The following is a 20672-nucleotide window of genomic DNA, read 5'->3' as shown; positions in this document are numbered from 1 at the left end:
AGTGACCCGAGAAAGACCTCGAGAGTCCTTCTTCAACCCGTCTTGAGGCCCGATTACCCTACCATGACTCGAGAGCAATGACGAGCTCCCCCTAGCCATCTCATGGGGACCTGACTTCCCTGGCGCCACACGAGAGGCTCCCTGAGCTCCCTCTCGTACCTCGTCAGAAACCCGGCACTAGCGCGGCAGTCTAGAAAACCCACGAGACGCCGCCGTCATCGCGAGATGAGGGCCTTCTTTTCCTGCATGGCGTGGAGAGGAATCCCGAGTCCTCTATCCAAACAGCACAGGAGGCTTGACTCCCTTTAGGGCACACAGTGGGCTCCAAGAGATACCCATCGCGACTCAAAAGGACAGCGGAGTTCTTTGCTTCCCTTGAGACGAGGCCTGATTCCCCGGGTGAGTCTGGTATGCAACCCCCAGATCCCTGTCGCCCCTAGGGACGAACATTAAGTCCTGGACACAAGCCTAGATGAGGTCTATTTTGCCCTGCAGTGATTCGAGAGCAATCCCCAGCTCTCCCTTGAAACTCGAATGGAAGATAGGACTTCCCTGGGCCAACACATGAGGAAGACTGTATTCCCCGTGGAAACTCGAGAATCCCGCCACAACTTGAGAAACGCCACGTGGTTCCCCCGTCATCGCAAGATGAGGCCCTTGCCCCCTAGAGCGTCTCAAGAGAAGTCCCACGTTCCGTCTTGAAGTGCGAAACGGTATTGGCACCCTTGATGCGACCTCAAAAGTTCCTTGCCACAATGGTCTGACTCAAGGAGAACACCGAGGTTCCCAGCACCACTACATCTGGGCCCCTTCTCCCCTCCTGATCGCGACAGGAGGGTCGATTCCCCTATTTTGTCTTGAAGGGGTACCTGCCTTTCCCGGTGCATCTCAGGATGAGGCCGGTCTCACGAGGATATTCGAGACATAGCCTCGTGGATGGTGACACATCCCGAAAGACCCCGATTTCCCGGTCCGCTCTTGATAAGATCCCAATGCCCGGACACCTCTTTGAAGATAACCCTTTTGATGAAGGCACAACACGAAGGGGCACTGACACCCCCGGGTATCGTCCGGAGAAACCCACAGGTACCACACACAGTTCGAGAAGTGACCTGTCACCCCGTGAACAACTGGAGAGGCAAGCAGAGTTCCATTCCTCCACACAAGACGAGGCCTGACTCTCCTGTTCGAAATCTGCAGCGAAACTGTGATCCAAGTCAGATCTGGCGCAGGGGAAGTCAGGAGAGGAAACATCAGTTTCCTGCCTCCACTCGAGATGAGGCCCTCTTCCATTGCACCGAACCCAGTGGAGTCCCGAGAGGCCCCTCCCAACTGCACAGTATCCCTGACTTCTCAGAGGCACTCTTATACCTTCCTGAGATCACTGGCACAAGTCGAGGGAACCAAGGGTTTCCTGCCCCAACCTGTAAAAACCTCGAGAGTCCTTCTTCAACGCGTCTTGAGGTGTGATACTCCTACCATGACTCAAGAGCAATGACGTGCTCCCCCTAGCCACGCGCATAGAAACCTGACTTCCCTGGCACCACAGGAGAGGCTCCCTGAGCTCCCCATTATACCTCGTGAGCAACACCACACTGGAGCCGCAGTTCGAGAATACCCACGAGACGCCCCAGTCCTCACGAGATGAGGGCCTTCTTTTGCTGTATGGCCTGGAGAGCAATCCTGAGTCCTCTCTCCAAACTCCACAGGAGGCTTGACTCATTTTAGGCCGCACAGTGAGCTCCAAGATATACCTGTCGCGACTTGACAGGAGAGTGGTGTCCTTGGCTTCCTCTCGAGATGAGGCCTGACTCCCCGGGTGAGTCAAGAATACAATGCCGAGATCGCTGTCGCCCCAGCAGAGGAACATTAGGTCCTGGACACAAGCCTAGATGAGGTCTATTTGGCCCTGCAGTGTCTCGAGAGCAATCCCCAGTTCTAACTCGCAATTCGAATGAAAACTGGACTTTCCTGGGCCAGTTGAAGAGGAAGCCTGAATTCCCCGTCGTAACTCGAGAATCCCGCCCCAACTCAAGAAAAACCACGTGGTTCCCCCGTCATCGAAAGATGAGGCCCTTGCCCGCTACAGCGTCTCAAGAGAAGTCCCACGTTCCGTATTGAAGAGCGAAAAGTTACTTGGAACCCTTGATGCGACCCCAAAAGTTCCCCGACATACCAGTCTCACTTGAGGAGAACACCGAGGTTCCTGGCACCACTTCATCTGAGACTCTTCTCCCGTCTTGATCGCGACAGGAGGTTCGATTCCCCTGCTTTGTCTGGAAGGCGTTCCCGACCTTCCTGGCGCACATCAAGATGAGGCCAGTCTCACGAGGAAATTCGAGACATAGCCTCGTGGGTGGTGTGACATGCCAAAAGACCCCGATTCCCTGGTCCGCTCTTGATAAGAACCCTATGGCAGAACCCAACTCGAAGGCAATCCTGTGGATCAAGGCACAACATGAAGGGGCAGGGACACCCCGGTGCATCGTCCAGAAAAACCTGCAAGTTCCACATACAAATCGACAAGTGGCCTGTCACCCCATGAACAACGCGAGAGTCAAGCAGAGTTCCATTCCTCCACACAAGACGAGGCCTGACTCTCCTGTTCGAACTCTGCAGGGACTCTGCGATCCGAGTCAGATCCGGTGCATTCGAAGCCAGGAGAGGAACCCTGTGGTTCCTGCCTCAACTTGTCATGAGGCCCTCTTCCATTGCACCAAACCCAGTGGAGTTCGGAGAGGCCCCTCCGAACTCCACAGTGACCCTGACTTCTCAGAGGCACGCTGAGAAGCTTCCTGAGGTCACTGGCACAAGTCGATGGAACCCAGGGTTTCCTGCTGCAACCCAAGAAAGACCTCGAGAGTCCTTCTTTAACACGTCTTCAGGCCCAATTCCCCTACCATGACTCGAGAACAATGACGGGCTCCCTCTCACCACGTGCATAGAGACCTGACTGCCCTGGCACCACGTGAGAGGCTCACTGAGCTCCCAGTCTTACTTCGTGAGAAACCCCACACTAGCGCCACAGCTCGAGAAAACCTACGAGACGCCCCAGTCATCGGGAGATGAGGGCCTTCATTTCCTGCATTGCCTGGAGAGCAATCCCGTGTCCTCCCTCCAAACACCAGAGGAGGTTTGACTCCCTTTAAGCCACTCAGTGGGCTCCAAGACATACCCGTCCGACTCGAGAGGAGAGCAGAGTCCTTTGCTTCCCCTCAAGACGAGGCCTGACTCCAAGGCGAGTCTGGAATGCAACCCTGAGATTCCTGTCGCCCCTTGACATGAACATTAGGTCCTGCACACAAGCCTTGGTGGGGTCTCTTTTGCCTTCAGTGACTAGAGCACACCTCCAGCTCTTCCTCGAATCTCGAATGGAAGATAAGACTTTTGTGGGCCAACAAAAGAGGAAGCATGAATTCGCTGTGGTAACTCAAATATCCCACCGCAACTCGAGAAAAACCAAGTGGTTCCCCAGTAATTCCAAGATGAGGCCCTTGCCCGCTGGAGCACCCCAAGAGAAGTCCCACGTTCCATTTTGAAGAGCAAAACGGTACTTGGAACGGTTTATGCGACCCCAAAAGTTACCCGACATACCTGTCTCACTTGAGGGAAACACCGAGGTTCCCAGCAGCACTTCATCTGAGCCACTTCTCCCCTCCTGATCGCCACAGGAGGGTCGATTCCTCTGCTTTGTCTGGAAGGGTTTCATGACCTTCGCGGCACAACTCAGGATGAGGCCGGTTTCATAAGGAAATTCGAGACTAGCCACGTGGGTGGTGCCAAATCCTGAACGACCCCGATTTCCCGGTCTGCTCTTCATAAGAACTCGATGCCCGGACACCTCTTCGAAGGCAACCCTGTGGATGAAGACAAAAACGAAGGGTCACTGACACCCCCGTGCATCGTCTGGAAAAACCTGCAGATTCCACACACAGTTTGACAAGGGGCCTGAAACCCCATGAACAACTCGAGAGGCAAGCGGATTTCCATTCCTCAGAAAAGACGTAGCCTGACTCTCCTGTCCCAACTCTGCAGGGACCCTGCGGTCGGACTCCGAAACGGAGAGGAAGCCTGAGGTTCCTGCCTCCCCTCGAGGTGAGGCCCTCTTCCGTTGCTCCAGACCCTGCGGTGTCCCGAGGGGCTCCGCCACCTCCACAGCATCCCTCACCTCTCAGAGGCACCCTGGGAAGTTCCCTCAGGTCTCCGGCAGAAGTCGAGAGAAACGATGGTTTCCCGCCGCCATCCGAGAAAGACCTCGAGAGTCCTTCTTCAACGTGTCTTGAGGCCCTAGTCCCCTCCCTGGACTAGAGAGCAAAGACGCGCTCCCCCTCGCCTCGCCCATGGAGACCTGGCTTCCCTGGTGCCGCACGAGAGGCTCCTGAGGTCCTCGTCGTGCCTTCTGAGAAAACCCCCACGGGCGCCGCAGCTCGAGGAAACCCCTGAGATGCCCCCGTCCTCTCGAGGTGAGCGCCTTCTTTTCCTGCCTTGCCTGGAGAGCAATCCCGAGTCCTCTCTCCAAACTGAAGAGGAAGCTTGACTCCCTTGAAGCCAATCAGTGGGCTCCAAGAGATCCGCGTCGCGGCTTGAGAGGAGAGCGCAGTCCTTTGCTTCCCCTCGAGGTGAGGCCTGACTCCCCGGGGGAGTCTGGAGTGCGACCCCGAGATCCTTTTCTTCCCATGAGAGGACTATTAGGTCCTGGACACACGCCAAATGAGGTCTCTTTGGCCCTGCAGTGACTCGAGCACAACCCCCAGCTTTCCCTCGCAACTCGAAGGGAAGTTAGGGCTTCCCAGGGCGAACACAAGAGGAAGCCTGAAATCCCCGTCGTAACTCGAGAATCCCGCCGCAACTCGAGAAAAACCACGTGGTTCCATCGTCTTCGCAGCATCAGCCCCTTGCCCGCCACAGCATCTCAAAAGAAGTCCCACGTTCCCCCTGAAGTGCAAAACGGTACTTGGCACCCATGATGGCACCCCCAAAGTTCCCCAACATACATGCCTCGCTCGAGGGGAACACCCATGTCCCCACACCACATCATTTGAGCCTCTTCTCCCCTCCTGATTGCAACAGGAGTGTCGATTCTCCTGCTTTGTCTGGAAGGGGTTACCGATCTTCCCATTGCACCTCAGGATGAGGCCGGTCTCACGAGGAAATTGGAGATGTAGCCTCGTGGTGGTGCCACATGCGGAAAGACCCCATTTCCTGGTTCGCTATTAATAAGAACCCGATGCCCGTACACTTCTTCGAATGCATCCCGTTGGATGAAGGCACAACAAGGAGGGGCCCTGCACACCCGTGCATCTTTTGGAAAATTCTGCAGGTTCCACATACAGCTCGACAAGTGACCTGTTACCTCGTGAACAACTCGAGAGGCAAGCTAAGTTTCATTTCTCCACAGAATACGAGGCCTGACTCTCCTGTCCCAACTCTGCAGGAATCCTGAGATCGGAGTCTGAAATGGAGAGGAACCCTGAGGTTCCTTCCTCAACACGAGATGAGGCCCTCTTGCATTATACCACACCCAGTGGTGTCCCGAGTGGCCCCTCCCAACTCCACAGAATCCATGACTTCTCAGAGGCACCATGTTAAGCTCCCTGAGGTCACCAGCACAAGTCGAGAAAAACCAGGGTTTCCTGCCGCAACCGGAGAAAGACCTTGAGAGTCGTTCTTCAACGCCTCTTGAGGCCCGATTCCCCTACCATGACTCGAGAGCAATGACGCGCTCCCCCTCCACATGTGCATGGAGACCTGACTTTCCTGTCACCACATGAGAGACTCCCTGAGCTCCCCATCGTATCTTGTGAGAAACCCCATCCTGGCACCGCACCTCGAGAAAATGCACAAGACGCCTCCATCATCACGATATGAGGGCCTTCTTTTCCTGCATGGCCTGGAGAGCAATCCCGAGTCCTCTCTCCAATCTCCACAGGAGGCTTGACTCCCTTTAGGCCACACAATGGGCTCTAAGAGATACCCGTCGCGACTCAAGAGGAGAGGGGAGTCCATTCATTACCCTTTTTAAGAGGCCTGACTCCTCGGGAGGATCTGGAATGCAACTCCGAGATCCCTGTTGCCCCTTGAAAGGAACATTAGGTCCTAGACACAAGCCTAGATGAGGTCTCTTTTGCCCTGCAATAACTCGAGCCAACCCCCAGCTCTAGCTCTCAACTCGTATGGAAATTTGGACTTCCCTGGGCCAACACAAGAGGAAGCCTGAATTCCCTGCCGCAACTCGAGAAAAACCACGTGGTTCCCCCGTCATCACAAGATGGGGCCCGTGCTCACTACAGCGTCTCAAGAGAAGTCCCACGTTCCGTGTTGAAGTGCGAAACGTTACTTGGCACCCTTAATGCGACCCCAAATGTTCCCCGACACACCGGTTTCATTTGAGGGGAACACCGAGGTTCCCGGCACCACTTCTTTTGAGCCCCTTCTCCCCTCCTGATAGCGACAAGAGGGTCGATTCCCATGCTTTGACTTAAAGGGGTTCCCGACATTCACGGCGCGCCTCAGGATGAAGCCGGACTCATGGGAAATTTCGAGACGTGGCCTCATGGGGGGTGCCACATGCCGAAAGACCCCGATTTCCCAGTACACTCTTGAGAAGAACCCGATGACCAGACACCTCTTTGAAGACAACCCTGTGGATGAAGTTACAACAAAAGGGGCACTGACACCCCTGTGCATCGTCTGGAAAAACCCGCAGGTTCCACATACAGCTCTACAAGAGGCCTGTCACCCCGTGAACAACTTGAGATGCAAGCGGATTTCCATTCCTCCACACAATATGAGTCCTGACTCTCCTCTCCCATCTCTGTAGGAACATGCGATCCGAGTCAGAAATGAAGAGGAAACCTGATGTTCCTGCTTTATCTAAAGATGATGCCTTTTTCCATTTCACCAAACCCAGTGGAGTTCCGAGAGGTCACTCCCAACTCCACAGTATCCCTGATTTCTCAGAGGCACCTGAGAAGCTCCCTGACGTAACATGCATGAGTCGAGGGAACCCATGGTTTCCTGCCACAACCTGAGAAAGACCTTGAGAGTCCTTCTTCAATGCGTCTTGAGGTCCAAATCCCCTATCATGACAAGAGAGCAATGATGCACTCCCCCTCGCCACGCGCATGGAGACCTGACTTCCCTGGCGCCACACAAGATGCTCCCTGAGCTCCCAGCATACCACGTGGGAAACACCACACTTGTGCCTCAGCTCGAGAAAACCCACGAGATGCCCCTGTCATCGCGAGATGAGGGCCTTCTTTTTCTGCATGGCCTGGAGAGCAATACCGAGTCCTCTCTCCAAAATCCACAGGAAGCTTGGCTCCCTGTAGGCCACTCAGGGGGCTCCAAGAGATATCCGTCTCGACTTGAGAGGAGAGTGGAGTCATTTGCTTCCCCTCGAGATGAGGCCTGACTCCCCGGGTGAGTCTGGAATGCAACCCCGAGATCCCTGTCGCCCCTGGAGAGGAACATTAGATCCTGGACACAAGCCAAGATGAGGTCTCTTTTTCCGTACAGTGACTCGTGCACAATCCCCAGCTCTCCCTCGAAGCTCGAATTGAAGATTGGACTTCCCTGGGCCAACACAAGAGGAAGCCTGAAATCCCCGTCGTAACTCTAGAATCCCGCCGTAACTCGAGAAAAACCAAGTGGTTCCCCCATCTTCGCAATATGAGGCACTTTCCCGCTACAGCGTCTCAAGAGTAGTCCCACGTTCCATCTTGAAGTGCGAAACAGTACTTGGCACCCTTGATGCGACCCCAAAAGTTCCCCAACATACCGGTCTCACTTGAGGGGAACACCGAAGTTCCCGGCACCATTTCTTTTGAGCGCCTTCTCCCCTCCTGATCACGACAGGAGGGTCGATTCCCCTGCTTTGTCTGCAAGGGTTTCCCGACCTTAACGGCGCACCTCAGGATGATGCCGGTCTCACGAGGAAGTTCGAGACGTAGCCTCGTGGGTGGTGCCACATGCCGAAAGACTCCGATTGCCCGGTCCGCTCAAGAACCCGATGCCTGGACACCCCTTAGAACGCAACCCTGTGGATGAAGGCACAACACGAAGGGGCACAGACACACCCGTGCATCGTCCGGAAAAACCTACAGGTTCCACACGCAGCTCGACACGTGGCCTGTCACCCCGTGCACAACTCGAGAGGCAAGCTGAGTTCCATCCTCCACACAGGACGAGGCCTGACTCTCCTGTCCCAAATCTGCTGGGACCCTGCAATCTGAATCAGAAATGGAGAGGAACCCTGAGGTTCCTGCCTCAACTCGAGATGAGGCCCTCTTCCATAGCACCAAAACCACTGGAGTCCCGAGAGGTCCCTCCAACCCACAGTGTCCCTGACTTCTCAGAGGCACCCTGACAAGCTCCCTGAGATCTCCAGCACAAGTCGATGGAACCCAGGGTTTCCTGCCGCAACCCGAGAAAGACTGGATAGTCCTTCTTTGATGCGTCTTGAGGCCCGATTCCCCTACCATGTCTCAAGAGCAATGAAGCGCTCCCAGTACCCACGCGCATGGAGACTTAACTTCCCTGGCACCTCATGAGAGGCTCCCTGAGGTCCCCGTCGTACCTCGTGAGAAACCCCACACTGGCGCCGCAGCTCGAGAAAACCCACGAGACGCCCCCGTTATCGTGAGATGAGGGCCATCATTCACTGCATGGCCTGGAGGGCAATCCCGAGTCGTCTCTCCAAACTCCACGGGAGGCTTGACTCACAAAGGCTACTCAGTGCGCTCAATAGGTACCCATCGCGACTCGAGAGGAAAGCGGAGTACTTTGCTTCCTCTAGAAACAAGGCCGGACTTCCCGGGTGAGTCTGGAATGCCATCCCGAGATCCCTGTCACCCCTGGAGAGGAATATTCGGTCCTGGACACAAGCCTAGATATGGTCTATTTTGCCCCGCAGTGACTCGAGTGGGATCCCAGCTCACCCTCGCAACTCGAATGGAAGATTGGACTTCCATGGGCCAACACAGGAGGAAATCTGAATTCCCCGTCGAAACTCGAGACTCCCGCCGCAATGCGAGCAAAAGCACGTGGTTCACTCGTCATCCCAAGATGAGGCCCTGGCCCACTACAGCGTCTCAAGTGAAGTCCCACGTTCCATCTTGAAGTGCGAAATGCTACTTTTCACCCTTGATGTAACCCCAAAAGTTCCTCGACACACCGTTCTCACCGAGGGGAACACCGAAGTTCCCGGCACCACTTCATCTGATGACTTTCTCCCCTCCTGATTACGACAGGAGGGTAAATTCCCCTGCTTTGTCTAGAAGGAGTTCCTGCCCATCCCAGCGCACCTAAGGATGAGGCCTTTCTCAGGAGGAAATTCGAGACGTAGCCTCGTGGGTGGTGCCACATGCCGAAAGACCCCGATTGTGCGGTCCGCTCTGGATAAGAACCCGATGCCCGGACACCACTTCGAAGGCAACCCTGTGGATGAAGGCACAACAGAAGGGTTACTAAAACTCCCGTGCATCGTCCAGAAAAACCCACAGGTTCTACACACAGCTCGACAAGTGGAATGTCACCCCGTGAACAACTCGATAGGCAAGCGGAGTTCAATTCCTCCACACAAGATGAGGCCTGACTCTCCTGTCCCAACTCTTCAGGGACCCTGCCATCCGAGTTAGAATGGAGAGGAAACCTGAGGTTCCTGCCTCAACTCGAGATGAGGCCCTCTTCCATTGCACCAAACCCAGATGAGTCGCGAGAGGCCCTTCCCAACTCCACAGTATCCTTGAATTCTCAGAGGCACCTTGAGAATCTACCTGAGGTCACCGGCACAAGTCAAGGGAACCCAGGGTTTCCTGCTGCGACCCGAGAAAGACCTTGAGAGTCCTTCGGCGCATCTTGAGGCCTGATTCCCCTACCATGACTCGAGAGCAAAGACCCGCTCCCCATCGCCATGCGCATGGAGACCTGACTTCCCTGACGTCTGAAGAGAGTCTCCCTGAGCTCCCCGTCGTACCTCTTCGGAAACCCCATTCAGGCACCGCAGCTCGAGAAAACCCACGATACGCCCCCGTCATCACGAGATGAGGGACTTCGTTCCTGCCTGGCATGGAGAGCAAAACCGAGTCCTCTCTCCAGACTCCACAGGAGGCTTGACTCTCTTTAGGCCTCTCAGTTGGCTCCAAGAGATACCTGTCAGGACTTGAAGGGAGAGCGGAGTCCTTTGCTTCCCCTCGAGACGAGGCCTGACTCCCCGTGTGAGTCTGGAATGCAACCCCGAGTTCCTGTCGCACCTGGAGAGGAAAACTCGGTCCTGGACACAAGTCTAGATGAGGTCTATTTTGCACTGCAGTTACTAGAGAGCAATCGCCAGCTCTCCCTCGCAAATCGAATGGAAGATTGGACTTCCCTGGGCCAACACAAAAGGAAGCCTGAATTCCCCTTCGTAACTCGAGAATCCCGCCGAAACTCGAGAAAATCCACGTGGTTCCCTCGTCATCGCAAAATGAGGCCCTTGCCCGCTACAGCGACTCAAGAAAAGCCCCACGTTCCGTCTTGAAGTGCGAAACGATACTTGACACCCTTGATGTGACCCCAAAAGTTCCCCGAAATATCGGTCTCACTCGAGGTGAACACCGAGGTTCCCGGCACCAGTTTATCTGAGCCCCTTCTCCCCTCCTGTTCGTGATAGGAGGGTCACTTTCCCTGCTTTGTTTGTAAGGGGTTCCCGACGTTCACGGGGCACTTCAGGATGAGGCCGGTCTCACGAGGAAATTCGAGACGTAGCTTGCGGGTGGTGCCACATGCCAAAAGACTATGATTTCTCGGTACGCTCTTGATAAGAACCCGATGCCTGGACACCTCTTCGAAGGCAACCCTGTGGATGAAGGCACAACACAAAGGGGCACTGACACCCTCGTGCATCGTCTGGAAAAACCCGCAGGTTCCACATGCAGCTCAACAAGTGGCTTGTCACCCCTGAAGAACTCGAGAGGCAAGTGGGGTTTCATTCCTCTACACAAGACGAGGCCTGACTCTCCTGTCCCAACTCTGCAGGGACTTTGCGATCCGAATCAGACCAGCGCCAGTGAAGTCACGAGAGGAACGCTGAGGTTCCTGCCTCCACTCGAGATTAGGACCTCTTCCATTGCACGAAACCCAGTGGAGTCCCGAGAGACGCGTCCCAGCTCCACAGTATCCCTGACTTCTCAGAGGCACCCTGAGAAGCTCCCTGAGGTCACCAGCGCAATTCGAGTGAACCCAGGGTTTACTGCCGCCACCATAGAAAGAACTCAAGAGTCCTTCTTCAACGCGCTTTGAGGCCTGATTCCCCTACCATGACTCGAGGGCAATGACGCACTCCCTCTGCTACACTCATGAAGCCCTGACTTCCCTGGCGCCACACGAGAGGCTCCCTGAGCTCCCCGTCGTACCTCGTGAGAAACCCCACACTGGCGCCGCAGATAGAGAAAACCCACGAGACGCCCCCGTTTTTGTGACATGACGGCCTTCTTTTCTAGCATGGCCTGGAGAGCAATCCTGAGTCCTCTCTCCAAACTCCACAGTAGGCTTGACTCCCTTTTGGTCACTCAGTGGACTCCAAGACATACCCGTCGCGACTCGAGAGGAGAGCGGAGTCTTTTCCTTCCCCTCGAGGCGAGGCCTGACTCCTCGGGTGAGTCTGATATGCGAACCGGAGATCCCTGTCGCCTCTGGAGAGAAACATTAGGTCCTGGACACAAGCCTAGATGAGGTCTCTTTTTTCCTGCAGTGACTCGAGAGCAATCCCCAACTGTCCCTCGCAACTCGAATGGAAGACTGGACTTCCCTGGGCCAACAGAAGAGGAAGCCTGAATTTCCCGTTGTAACTCAAGAATCCCGCCACAACTCGAGAAAAACCACGTTGTTCCCTCTTCATCGCAAGATGCGGCCATTGCCGCTACAGCGTCTCAAAAGAAGTCTTACGTTCAATCTTGAAGTGCGATACGGTACTTGGCACCTTTGATGCGACCCCAAAAGTTCCCCAAAACACTGGTCTCACTGGAGGGGAACACCGAGGTTCCCGGCATCACCTCATCTGTGCCCCTTCTCCCCTCCTGATCGAGACAGGAGGGTCGATTCCCCTGCTTTGTCTGCAAGGGGTTCCGACCTTCCCGGCGCACCTCAGGATGAGGCCGGTCTCACTAGGAAATTCGAGACGTAGCCTGGTGGGTGGTGCCACATGCGGAAAGACCCCGATTTCCCGGTCCGCTCTTAATAAGAACCCGATGCCCGGGCACCTCTTCGAAAGCAAACCTGTGGATGAATGCACAACACGAAGGGGTACTGACATCCCCATGCATAGTACGGAAAAACACGCAGATTCCAAACACAGATCGACAAGTGTCCTGTCATCCCTTGAAGAACTAGAGAGGCATGCGGAGTTCCGTTCCTCCACACAAGAGAAGGCCTGACTCTCCTTTCCGAACTTTGCAGGGACCGTGCGATCGGAGTCAGAAATGTAGATGAAACCTGACGTTCCTGCATCAACTCGAAATGAGGCCCTCTTCCATTGCGCCATACCCAGTGGAGTCCCGAGAGGCCCCTCCCAACTCCTCAGTATCCCTGACTTCTCAGAGGCACCCTCAGAAGCTCTCTGCGGTCACTGGCACAAGTCGAGTGAACCCAGGGTTTCCTGCTGCATTCTGAGAAAGACCTCGAGAGTCCTTCTTTACTGCGTCTTGAGGCCCGATACCCTACCATGACTGGAGAGCAATGACGCATTTCCCTTGTCACGCCCTTTGAAACCTAACTTCCCTGGCGCCACACGAGAGGCTCCCTGCGCTCCCCGTCCTACCTCATGAAAACCCCACACTGGCACCGCCGCTCGAGAAAACACATGAGACGCCCCCGTCATCGTAGGATGAGGGCCTTCTTTTCCTACATGACCTAGAGAGCAATCCCGAGTCCACTCTCCAAACTCCACTGGAGGCCTGTCTCCCTTTAGGCCACTCAGTAGCCTCCAAGAGATACACGTCGCTACTCTAGAGGAGAGCGGAGTCCATTGCTTCCCCTCGAGCCGAGGCCTGACTACTTGGGTGAGTCTGGAATGGGATCCCGAGATCCGTGTCGCCCCTGTAGAGGAAAACTCGGTCCTGGACACAAGCCTAAATGAGGTCTTTTTTGTCCTGCATTGACTCAAGTGCAATCCCCAGCTCTCCCTCGCAACTCGAATGGATGATTGGACTTCCCTGGGCCAACACAAGAGGAAGACTGTATTTCCCGTTGTAATTCGAGAATCCCGCGGCAACTGGAGAAAAACAACGTGGCTCCTCCGTCATCGAAATATGAGGCCCCTGTCAGCTATAGCGTCTCCAGGGAAGTCCCATGTTCCGTCTTGAAGTGTGAAACGGTACTTGGCACCCTTGATGTGACCCCCAAATTTCCCTGACACCCCGGTCTCACTCGAGAAGAACATGGAAGTTCCCAGCACTGCTTCAGCTGAGCCTCTTCTCCCCTCCTGATGGCGACAGGAGGGTCGATTCCCCTGCTTTGTCTGGAAGGGGTTCCCAGACTTCCCGGCAAACCTCAGGATGAGGCCAGTCTCACGAGGGAAGTCGAGACGTAGCCTCGTGTGTTGTGCCACATGCTGAAAGACCCCGATTTCCTGGTCCGCTATTGATAAGATCCCGATGCCCGGTCACCTCTTCGAAGGTAACCCTGTGGATGAAGGCACAACACGAAGGGGCACTGACACCCCTGTGCATCGTCCCCCAAAACCGCAGGTTCCACATACAACTCGACAGGTGGCCTGTCATCCTGTGAACAACCCGAGAGGCAAGCGGAGTTCCATTACTCCACACAAGACGAGGTCTGACTCTCCTGTCCCAACTCTGCAGGGACCCTGCTATCCGAGTCAGAAATGGAGAGGAACCCTGACGTTACTGCCTCAATCCGAGATTAGGTCCTCTTCAATTGCACCAGTCCCTGTGAAGTTCCGAGAAGCCCCTCTCAACTCCACAGTATCCCTGACTTCTCAGAGGAACCCCGCTAAGCTCCCTGAGGTTATGGGCGCAAGTCGAGGGAACCCAGGGTTTCCTGCCACACCCCGAGAAAGACCTCAAGAGTTCTTCTTCGAAGCGTCTTGAGGCTCGATTCCCCTACCATGACTCGAGAGCAATGAGGCGCTCCCCCTCGCCACGTCCATGGAGACCTGACTTCCGTGGCACCACAGGAGTCTCCCTGAGCTCCCCGTCCTATCTCGTGAGAAACCCCAACCAGGCACTGCACCTTGAGAAAACCCACGAGATGCCCCCGTCATCGCGAGATGAGGGCCTTCTTTTCCTGCATGGCCTAGAGAGCAATCCCGAGTCCTCTCTCCAAACTCCACACTAGGCTTAACTCCATTTAGGCCATTCTTGGGCTCCAAGGGATACCCGTAGTGACTCGAGAGGAGAGCGGAGTCTATTCATTCACTTCGAGACGAGGCCTGACTCCCCGGGTGAGTCTGGAATGCAACCCCGAGATCCCTGTCGCCCCTGGAGAGAAAAACTCGGTCCTGGACACAAACCTAGATGAGCTCTATTTTGCCCTGCAGTGACTCAAGAGCAATCTCCAGCTCTCACTTGCAACTCGAATGGAAGATTGGACTTCCCTGGGCCAACACAAGAGGAAACCTGTATTCCCCATCGTAACTCAAGAATCCTGCCGCAACTCGAGAAAAAACACGTGGGTCCCCTGTCAGCGCTAGATGAGGCCCTTGCCCACTACAGCATCTCAAGAGAAGTCCCAGGTTCCGTCTTGAAGTGCGAAACGGTACTTGGCACCCTTGATGCAACCAGAAAAGTTACCCGACTTACCAGTTTCACTCAAGGGGAGCACCGAGGTTCCCGGCACTACTTCATCTGAGCCCTTTCTCTCCTCCTGATCCCGAAAGGAGGGTCGATTCCCCTGCTTTGTCTGGAAAGGGTTCCCGGATTTTCCTGCGTGCCTCAGGATGAGGCCGATCTCACGAGGAAATTCGAGACGTAGCCTCGTGGGTGGTGCAAAATGCTGAAAGACCCCGATTTCCCGGTCCGCACTTGAGGAGAACCCGATGCCCGGACACCTCTTCGAAGGCAACCCTGTGGATGAAGGCACAACAGGAAGGAGCACTGACACCCCCGTGCATCTCCGAAAAACCCGCAGGTTCCACACACATCACGAAAAGTGGTGTCATCCTTGAACAACTTGAGATGTAAGCGGAGTTCCATTCCTCCGCAGAACACGAGACCTGACACTCCTGAGCAAACTCAGCAGGGACCCTGCGATCTGAGTCAGATCCGGCTCCAGGAAGTCAGGAGCAGAACCCTGAGGTTCCTGCCTCAACTCGAGATGAGGCCCTCTTCCATTGCACCAAACCCAGAGGAGTCCCGAGAGGCCTCTCCCAAATCCACAGTATCCCTGATTTCTCAGAGGCACCCTGAGAAGCTCCCTGAGGTCACCGGCACAAGTCAAGGGAACCCAGGGTTTCCTGCTGCAACCCTAGAAAGACATCGAGAGTCCTTTTTCAACCCGTCATGAGGCCCGATTCCCCTACCCTGACTGGACAGCAATGACGCGCTCCCCCTTGCCCCGGCCATGGAGACCTGACTTCCCTGTTGCCACACGAGAGGCTACCTGAACTCCCCGTCGTACCTCGTGAGAAACCCCACACTGGCGCCACAGCTCAAGAAAAAGTACGAGACGCCCCCGTCATCTCGAGATGTGGGCCTTCTCTTCCTGCATGGCCTGGAGAGCAATCCCGAGTCCTCTCTCCAAACTGAAGAGGAGGGTTGACTCCCTTTAGACCACTCAGTGGGCTCCAAGAGATATGCGTCGCAACTTGAGAGGAGAGCTGAGTCCTTTGCTTCCCCTCGAGACGAGGCCTAACTCCCCGGGTGAGTCTGTAATGCAAACCCGAGATCCCTTCACCCTTGGAGATGATCATTGGGTCCTGAACACAAGGCTAGATGAGGTCGCTTTTGCCCTGCAGTAACTCGAGAGCACTCCCCAGCTTTCCCTCGCAACCCGAATGGAAGATGGACCTCCCTGGGCCAACACAAGAGGAAGCCTGAATTCCCAGTAGTAATTCGAGAATTCCGCCTCAACTCGAGAAAAACCACGTGATTCCCCTGTCATTGCAAGATGAGGCCCTTGCCTGCTCCAGCGTCTCAAGAGTAGTCCCACGTTCTGTCTTGAAGTGCGAAATGATATTTGGCACCCTTAATGCTACCCCAAAAGTTCCCCGACATACGGGTCGCACTAGAGGGGAACACCAAGGTTCCTGGCACCACTTCATCTGAGCCCCTTCTCCCCTCCTGAATGCGAAAGGAGGGTCGATTCCCCTGATTTGTCTGCAAGGGGTTCCCGACCTTCTCCACGCACCTCAGATGAGGCTGTCTCACGAGGAAATTCGAGACGTAGCCTCGATGGTGGTGCCACATGCCGAAAGACCGCGATTTCCCGATCCGCTCTTGATAAGAACGGGATGCCCAGACACCTATTCGAAGATAGTGTGCATGAAGGCACAACACGAAGGGGCACTGACAACCCCGTGCATCATCCGGAAAAGACCGCAGGTTACTCTTACAGCTCAACAAGTGCCTGTCACCCAGTGAACAACTCGAGAGGCAAGCGGAGGTCCATTCCTGCACACAAGACAAGGCCTGACTCACCTCTCCCAACTATGCAGGGGGCTGCGATCGGAATCAGAAATGGAGAGGAACCCTGAGGTTCCTGCCTCCCCTCGAGATGAGGCCCCCTTCCATTTCACCAAACCCAGTGGAGTCCCGAGAGGTCTTTCCCAACTCCACAGTATCCCTGACTTCTCAGAGGCACCCGGAGAATCTCCCTGAGGTCACCGGCACAAGTCGAGGGAACCCAGGTATTCTTGCCAAGACCCGAGAGAGATCTTGAGAGTCCTTCTTCAACGCGTCTAGAGGCCTGATTCCCCTACCATGACTCGAGAGCAATGACGCGCTCCCCCTCGCCACACGCATCGAGACCTAACTTCCCTGGCGCCACATAAGAGGCTCCCTGAGCTCCCCGTCGTACCTCCTGAGAAACCAACACAGGCGCTGCAGCTCGGTAAAACCACCGAGACCCCCCGTCATCGTGAGATGAGGGCCTTCTTTTCCTGCATGTCCTGGCGTGCAATCCCGAGTCCTCTCTCCAAACTCCAGAGGAGGCTTGACTCCCTTTAGTCCACTCAGTGGGCTCCAAGAAATACCCGTCGCGACTCGAGAAGAGAGAGAAGTCCTTTGTTTGCCCTCGAGAGGACGCCTGACTCCCGGGTGAGTCTGGAATGCAACCCCAAGATCCCAGTCATCCCTTGAGAGGAACATTAGGTCCTAGACACAAGCCTGGATGAGGTCTCTTTTGCCCTGCAGTGACTCGAGCGCAACCCCCAGCTCTCCCTTGCAACTCGAATGGAAGATTGGGCTTCCCTGGGCCAACACAAGAGGAAGCCAGAAATCCCCTTCGTAACTCAAGAATCCTGCCGCAACTCGAGAAAAACCACGTGTTTCCAACGTCATCCCAAGATGAGGCCCTTGCCTGCTATGGCGTCTCAAGAAAAGAACCACGTTCCGTCTTGAAGTGTGAAATGGTACTTTGCACCCTTGATGCGACACCAAATGTTCCCGGACACGCCGGTCTCACTCGACAGGAACACCGAGGTTCCCGCACCACTTCATCTGAGCACCTTCTCCCCTCCTGTTTGCGACAGGAGGGTCTATTCCCCTGCTTTGTTTGGAAGGGGTTCCCCACATTCCCGGCGCACCTCAGGATGAGGCCGGTCTCACGAGGAAATTCGAGACATAGCGTCGTGGGTGGTGTCACATGCCGAAATACCCCGATTTCCCGGCCCACTCTTGAGAAGAACCCGATGCCCGGACACCTCTTCGAAGGCAACCCTGTGGACGAAGGCACAAAATGAAGGGTCACTGACACTCCCGTGCATCATTCGGTAAAAGCCGCAGGTTCCACACACAGCTCAACAAGAGGCCTGTCATCCCATGAACAACACGAGAGGCAAGCAGAGTTCCATTCCTCCACTCAAGACGAGGCCTGACTCTCCGGTCCCAACTCTGAAGGGACCCTGCGATCGGAGTCCGAAATGGAGAGGAACCCTGAGGTTCCTGACTCCACTCGAGATGAGGCCCTCTTCCATTACACCAAAAACAGTGGAGGCCCGAGAGGCCCCTCCCAAATCCACAGTATCCCGACATCTCACAGGCACCCTTAGAAGCTCCCTGAGGTCACCGGCACAAGTCGAGGGAACACAGGGTTTCCTGACGCAACCCGAGAAAGACCTCGAAAATCCTCCTTCAACGCGTCTTGAATCCCGATTCCCCTACCATGACTCAAGAGCAATGACGCGTTCCCCCTCGCCACTCGCATGGAGACTTGACTTCCCTGGCGCCACACGAGAGGCTCCCTGAGCTCCCCGTCATACCTCGTGAGAAATCCCACACTGGCTCCCCAGCTCGGGAAAACCCACGAGACGCCTCCGTCGTCGCGAGATGAAGGCCTTCTTTTCCTGCAAGGCCTGGAGAGCATCTCGAGGCCTCTCTTCAAACTCCACAGGAGGCCTGACTCCCTTTAGGCCACTCTGTGGGCTCAAGAGATACCCGTTGGGACTCAAGAGGAGAGCGGAATTCTTTGCTTCCCCTATATACCAGGCCTGACTCCTCAGGTGAATCTGGAATGCAACCCCGAGATCCCTGTCGCCCCTGGAGAGGAACATTAGGTCCTAGACACAAGCATAGATGAGGTCTCATTTGCCCTGAAGTGACTCGAGAGCAATCCCCTGCTCTCCCTCACACCTCGAATGGGAGAATGGACTTCCCTGGGACAACACAAGAGGAAGCCTGAATTCCCCGTCGTAATTCGAAAATCCCGCTGCAACTCGAGAAAAACCACGTGGTTCCCCCGTCATCGCAAGATGAGGCCCTTGCCAGCTACAGCGTCTCAGAAGAAGCCCCACGTTCCATCTTGAAGTTTAAAATGATAATTGGCAACCTTGATGTTAGCACAAAAGTTCCCCGACACCCTGGTCTCACTCGAGGGGAACACCAAGGTTCGGTGCACCACTTGTTCTGAGCCCCTTATCCCCTCCTGATCGCGACGGGAGGGTCGATTACCCTGCTTTGTCTGGAAGGGGTTCCGGACCTTCCCGGCGCACCTCAGGATGAGGCCGGTCTCACGAGGAAATTCGAGACGTAGCCTTGTGGTTGGTGCCACACGCCGAAAGACCCCGATTTCCGTGTCTGCTCTTGATAAGAACCCAATGCTAGGACACCTCTTCGAAGGCAATCCTGTGGACGAAGGCACAAAACGAAGGGGTCTGACACCCTCCTGCATCGTTGGAAAAGCCCGCAAGTTCCACATACAGATCGACAAGTGGCTTGTCAACCCATGAACAACTCGAGAGGCAAGAGGAGTTCAATTCCTCCACACAAGACGAGGCCTGACTCTCCTGTCCCAACTCTGCATGGACACTGAGATCCGATTCAGAAATGGAGAGGACCCCTGAGGTTCCTGCCTCAACTCGAGATAAGGCCCTCTTCTACTGCACCAAACCCAGTGGAGTTCGGAGCGGCCCCTCCCAACTGCACAGTATCCCTGACTTCTCAGAGGCACCCTGAGAAGCTCCCTGAGGTCACGGGCATAAGTCGAGGGAACCCAGGGTTTCCTGCCATAACCTGAGAAAAACCTTGAGAGTCCTTCTTCACGCGTCTTGATGCCCGATTCCTCTACCATGACTGGAGAAAAATGACGCGCTCCCCCTCGCCACGCGCATGAAGATCTGACTTCCCCGGCACCACATGAGAGGCTCCCTGAGCTCCCCATCGTACCTCGTGAGAAACCCCACACTGGCACCGCAGCTCGAGAAAACCCACGAGACGCCCCTGTCATGGTGAAATGAGGGCCTTCTTTCCTGCATGACCTGAAGAGCAATCCCGAATCCTCTCTCCAAACTCCAAAGGAGGCTTGACTCCATTTAGGTCACTCAGTGGGCTCCAAGAGATACCCGTTGATACTCAGGAGGAGAGCGGTGTCCTTTGCTTCCCCTAGAGATGAGGCCTGACTACGAGGGTGAGTCTGGAATGCAACCCTGGATCCCTGTCACCCCTGGAGAGGAACCTTAGGTCCTGGACAAAAGCCTAGATGAGGTCTCTTTGGCCCTGCAGTGACTCAAGCACAACCCCTAGCTTTCCCTTGCAACTCGAATGGAAGATTGGCCTTTCTGAGCCAACACAAGAGGAAGCCTGAATTTCCAGTTGTAATTTGAGAAACCCGCCGCAACTCGAGAAAAATCACGTGGTTCCCTGTATTGCAAGATGAGGCCCTTGCCCCCTACAGCGTCTCAAGAGAAGTCTCACATTCCGTCTTGAAGTGCAAAACAGTACTTGGCACCCTTGATGCGACCCCAAAAGTTCCCCTATATACCGATCTCACTAGAGGGGACACTGAAGTTCCCGGCACCACTTCATCTGAGGCCTTTCTCCTCTCCTGATCGCGACAGGAGGGTCGATTCCCATGCTTTGTCTGCAAGGGGTTCCCGACGTTCCCCGCGAACCTCCGGATGAGGCCAGTCTCATGAGGAAATTCGAAAAGTAGCCTCATGGTTGGTGCCACATGCTGAAAGATCCCGAATTCCCGGTCCACTCTAGATAAGAAACTGACGCCCGGACATCTCTTCGAAGGCA

This window comes from Bubalus kerabau, unplaced genomic scaffold (assembly GCF_029407905.1).
Source record: "Bubalus kerabau isolate K-KA32 ecotype Philippines breed swamp buffalo unplaced genomic scaffold, PCC_UOA_SB_1v2 scaffold_38, whole genome shotgun sequence".
NCBI classification, from domain to species: Eukaryota; Metazoa; Chordata; class Mammalia; order Artiodactyla; family Bovidae; genus Bubalus; species Bubalus kerabau.
This window is presented reverse-complemented; position numbering follows the sequence as displayed.